Below are 6,000 nucleotides of genomic sequence, written 5' to 3'. Positions count from 1 at the left end.
TTGTTCAGGATTCAATTGATCTTGACATCTTACTCTCAAAGATTTAACATTAATCTCTACTGGTAAGACTGCATCATGTCCATACACCAAGGCATAGGGAGTGACTCCTGTGCTTGACCACGGTGAGGTTCTATATGCCCACAAAACATCCAATAATAAGTTATGCCAATCCCTGGGATTGTCATCCACAACCTTCTGTATTCCTTTTTTCAAGGACTTATTGGATGACTCAGCTTGACCATTAGCTTGTGCATAATAGGGTGTGGAATTAACAAGGCTAATTCCAAATTCTGCCACAAAAGCCTTCACCATCTTCCCATCAAACACAGTTCCATTATCAACTGCTATGGTTTGCGGGATGCCAAATCTATGGATCAAATCTTTAATAAAACCAATAACCTCTGTTTGGTCTATAGCCTTGTATGGCTTAGCTTCGACCCATTTAGTGAAGTAGTCAGTGGCCACTAAAATGAAACAATGATGCTTCGAAGAAGGTGGGTGTATTTTTCTCATCATATCCATGGCCCACCCTCTGAATGGCCAAGGCTTCACTACTGCATGTAGGTCAGTTATGGGCACGTGCCTTATTGTGCCATGCTTTTGACATGCCTGACATCCCTTTGCATATTCTATGCAGTCCTTAAGGATGGTTGGCCAATAATAGGAATGCCTTCGAAGCAACCATCTCATTTTTACACCAGGTTGATGAGCACCACAGATGCCTTCATGAACCTCAGCCATGGCTGTTAATGCTTCTTTCGGGCCTAGACATTCTAACAATAAGCCATCTCCCCCCCTTTTGTAGAGAGCATTACCATATATTATATATTGCATAGACTGCAACTTAACTTTTCTACTGGCCTTCGAAGATGGACCAGCCAAGTACTGCATTATTGGATGCCTCCAATCTTGTTCTTGTAAGTCATTATGATTGACTTCCAAGATCACATTCCTTTTATTCAAAGGTTGTATTAATCTCTGATATGTTGTTTGGCTTATGTCCCTTTGGGTATTATCCCTTCTCTTGAAGTTCGAAGCCTTTTGAGCCACATCATTGGCTCTATTGTTCAAGAATCTTGGAACATGGGTTACATTTGCTATTTGAAACTGAGAAAGCAAATGTAATGCAACAACATAATATGGCAGGATACTTATGCTTTGACACTTGAAAATTCCTTTCACTTGGTTAACCACCAATTGAGAATCTCCAAATATGTCAACTGCATGTACTTGTAATCCAATAAGAATCTCTAGTCCCACAATTAAGGCTTCATATTCAGCCTGGTTATTGGAACAGGTAGCTTCATCCACTCTAAAACCATGGGTAGTTTCTGTCCCCTGTGGAGACTTGATTACAATACCAATTCCAATTAACCCATTTGCTTTCGACCCATCGAACCACATTTGCCATGGCTCAACACTGGCCATACCAAGTTCCATTATCTCCTGGCTCTCTGTTTGAGATGGATGATCTGCCAAGAAATTGGCTAAAACCTGCCCTTTTACTGCCCTTTGAGGGACATATTCTAGATGAAATTCTGATAAGGCAAGCATCCATTTGCCAATCCTTCCCCTCAACATTGGTCTAGATAACATATATTTAACCAAATCCGTGGTTGCAATTACCAAGACAGTTGTAGGTAAAAGATAGTATCTCAATTTTATTGCAGCAAAATACAAAGCAAGGCACAACTTTTCAACAGCTGAGTATTTACATTCACAAGAATTTAAAAACCTACTAAGGTAATAAACAGCTTGCTCCTTGCCTTCTTCATTGTCTTGGGCCAAGAAAGCTCCCAATGAATCTTCTGCTGCAGCTATGTATAACTTCAAGGGGTTATTACCCTTTGGTGGCATCAGCACTGGAGGGTTGGCCAAGTAGGCCTTGATACCTTCGAAAGCAATTTGATGCTCTGCTGTCCACATAAATTCCTCTTCATCTTTCAGCCTTAACAAGGAAGAAAATACTTTAGTTTTCCCTGCAGTGTTAGAAATGAACCTTCGAAGAAAGTTAACCTGCCCAAGGAACCTTTGTAATTCTTTCTTACTTGATGGGGGTTTGGCTTCAATGATTGCTTTGGCTTTATTCTGATCAATCTGTATTCCTTTCTTGTGAACAACATAGCCCAAGAAATTTCCAGATGATACACCAAAAGCACATTTAAGAGGATTGAGCTTTAACTTGAACTTTCTCATCCTTTCAAAAGCTGCTTCTAAGTGAAACAGGTGCTCCTCCATGGATTGGGACTTAACCACAATGTCATCAATATAACATTCCAAATATCCTCCAATAAGATCATGAAAGATTGTGTTCATGGCTCTTTGATATGTAGCTCCAGCATTCTTTAGACCAAATGGCATCTTAACCCATTCAAAGGTGCCAATATTCCCAGGACATCTGAATGCTGTCTTGTGGATATCTTCCTCTGCAATGCAGATTTGGTTATAGCCGGAATGCCCATCCATCATTGACAAGACTTGGTGACCTGCTGAACTGTCCACCAGTAAGTCCACTATAGGCATAGGGTACTCATCTTTGGGAGTTGCCAGATTTAAATTTCTGAAATCAATACATACCCTCATTTTGCCATTCTTCTTGACTACAGGCACAATATTAGATAGCCACTCGACATACCTGGCTGTTCTAATAAAACCTGCCTTGAGGAGTCTAAGGATCTCTTCCTTGACCTTCTGAATTACTTCTGGACTCATCCTCCTTGATTTCTGCTTGTAAGGCTTGAAATTAGGCTTCATGGGGAGCCTATGTTCCACTAATGACCTATCCAATCCTGGTAGTTCATTATAAGACCATGCAAAGCAATCTTTGTATTTCTTCAGAACAACCAATAGCTGGTTTCTGTCCAGAGCATTCAAACAAGCACTTATATAGGTGGGCTGTTGTACAGAACCTTCCCCTAGATTTACTTCTTCTAAAGGGTCTTGTGCATGAGAACTCCCTCTGGTTTCTTCTACCTTTGAAGTGATCTTCAAGCTTGGTTCTGCCCCCAGGTTCTTCAATTCAATATCTCTGTCCTCCTCCTCATAGACAAAATCTGTCCACAAGGCTTCCTCTTCCTGTATCTCCTGGACTTTTGATTCAATGTCCAAGGCACAGTACTTACCAAGAGTCAAGACTCTAGCCTGTTGCTGCTGCTGTTTGCAGCCAATTATCATGACCTCTCTCTCTTGCTCCTGAACCTTCTGGACTATTGCTTTTATGTCCAATGCTGAAAATTTAATCAAAGCCAAGGACTTGGCTTCTTGTGGTTCCTCTCTTTGCCTATAACCAGGCATCATTGTCATCTCTAAGGACAACCTCTTCATCAGCACTTTTTTGGACTAAGTGCTTCAGGTGCGTCACCTCCTCATCAGCCGTCACTTCGGCTGAGCTGTCATCTTTCATTAGTATACTGAGAGGTGTCACTCCCTCAATATACAATTTAGCCTCCGCAAAGTCTGCACAGGCTATGAAGGGTTGAGGATCTGCATCGATTTCCTCTGTCTCTCCATTCCCTAAAGCCATCATGATTTTCTGATGTAAAGAAGAAGGCACACATTTGTTAGTGTGGATCCAATCCCTTCCAAGCAAAGCATTGTATTTAGCATTACTGTCGATTACGAAGAATGCTGTCATACAATCCCTGGTTCCCACACTTAAATTAATGGGTAGAATCCCCTGAGCCTTTTGCTTATCTCCAGCAAAACCAGCAATGGTTGTGCTGGTTGGTATCAACCTGGGATTCTTTTTTCCTAGTTTCTTCAAAGAAGATTTCGGGAGTAGGTTTACTGCTGCCCCATTGTCTATCAGGACTCGGTTCAGCTGTATCCCATCAAAGAAAGCCTTGATGTACAAAGGCCTGACGTGCTGCGTCATCGAATCTGAGGGGTACTCAAATGGATACGATAGATTGATGCTTACCACTTCCTCACTTTCATATTCATCTTCCATCGGGGTAACCATTTCGAAATTATCTTGCACCATGCTTGCTTGCGAGTCTTCACTAGAGATCTGAACTGGATCAGCTTCCTGCCCCTCTTGATTTTCATCTCCAGCTTGGAATTCCTGTGGTAGTATGTGTACCATGTTCACTGATACTGGGGGAAACGAGCCAAACTGGATGGCTGGCTGTACTTGTTCCCCCTCTTGGTTACTTTGGTTGACTCCCTCAAAAACATCCTGCATGATGCATTCTGGTATTTCATTGCTAACTGATCCCTTCGAAGGATCTTTCTCAACTGGCTCTTCAGTCAGAAACGTTTGCTCAGCCATGAAGGCTTCGAACATCTCTTCCTCCACGACCTCTTTCTTCTGGCTTATGCTAATCTCTTCTTCGGTCTCGCTATCTATCTCCATCAGAGCTTTCTCCAACCCTACCAAACTAGCTTTCTCTCTGGTTTTCAGTTCAGAATGAACCTTGGCCAACTGTTCCCGGCTGCAGACCACTTTGCTCTGTGGAACTGGCTTTGGAGCATGGTCTGACTTTGGGTTCTTCCTTCCTTCCGTTTTGACTGGTGAAGAATTTTCTCCACTTTCCTTCAGATCTTTCTGATACTGGGTGTACCTGCGCTGAATTTTCCTTCTCTGTGATCTTGAGATGACTGGGACCATATCTGGTTCCCTTGTCTTTGGGTGTTTAAGCAGCACCCAATTATTTGGAACCACCATAGGAGGCCTGATCATCCTGCCTTGGTTTACAACATCTCCTCGAACAGGCAATTCTCTAGGTTTGTTTTGCATTACGAACCAGTCTGGTACTCCAGGTACCCATGAACTTGCTGATTCAGATGCTGAACTGCCCTTTTCCACCTTCGAAGCCATCTTCGAAACTGGCCGTGAAGGTAAGTGCTTGGTTTTGTCCTCATGTTTTGAATCTGAATCAGACCTTCGATAAGGGTGACCATTTTCTGTCCTGCGTGAAACTGGTCTAGGGGGCCAATCTCTGGCTTTGATTCCATGAACTGAACCTCTCTCCAGTTTTCTTTCAGAATGGCTACTCTCAATTCTATAATAGTTATGTGGCCTGGATTCATGCAAGAGCTTCTTGCCTTTGTCATGCATTCTGTTCACCACAGGCTCAACCACTGGTGGTCTCTGCCTATCACTAGCCGGGTACGGCCTTTTGTTATAAGCATTGGTTGATTTAGGACGTCTCTGAACATCCCTGTAGTATTGCTTCCCATCAGTTGGAAGCCCCTTCAACCACTTGTAACTGAGTCTGCACCTGGGGCACATTCTCTGCATCACCGCTGCTTCTAAAGAATCATCATCCAGTGATTCTTCATCAGAGTGTTCCTTCTGGTGCGAGAAACCTTGTTCAATAACTGGTGGGCTTCTAGTATTCTTCTTGATGTTGGTTTGATTAGCAACATGCATCTGCACATTGACTTCCTCCAATTCTGTCAAGGACAAGTTCTGGAAGTCTGATGTAATGACATTGGCTGCTGCCTCTCCAACTTCTAGAAAGGGATCACTGTCAATTCCCATGGCTTTTTCTGTTTTGGCTGAGAACTTCAAACTTCCTTTTCGAATCTGTTCTTGGATCCTGTCTCGAAAAACAATGCAGTTTTTAGTCGAGTGAGTCCAAGAATTATGCCATTTACAGTATACTTTTCCTTTTAGTTCATCTGGAGATGGTAGTTTTACTCCTTTAGGTAACTTAAGGAAATTAGCCGCGAGCAAATGATCAAAGATGTCATCTGCTTTTGTTAAATCGAAAGAGTATTTTCTGTGAAAGTCTTTCTTTTTAAACTGCTGGTCTATAGTTGTATCCTTATGAATTAATGCTTCACAAATTACAGGTTCTTTGCCTACAATCTCTGCTGCATCTATTTCATAATTAGGATCTCTATAATATGTCTTATATGATGCATTATTTCGATCTTGTTCCTCTTCTAATAATGCTTCATATCGAGACACCTTATAGGTCAATTCGACCAAATCTCTGAATTCAGTTGAATCAAACATCTTTCGAAGCCTGAATTCTAAACCATTTTGAGCCA

Source organism: Camellia sinensis, chromosome 10 (genome assembly GCF_055761805.1).
Source record: "Camellia sinensis isolate YWXY chromosome 10, ASM5576180v1, whole genome shotgun sequence".
NCBI classification, from domain to species: Eukaryota; Viridiplantae; Streptophyta; class Magnoliopsida; order Ericales; family Theaceae; genus Camellia; species Camellia sinensis.
Note: the sequence above shows the minus strand (reverse complement) of the source record.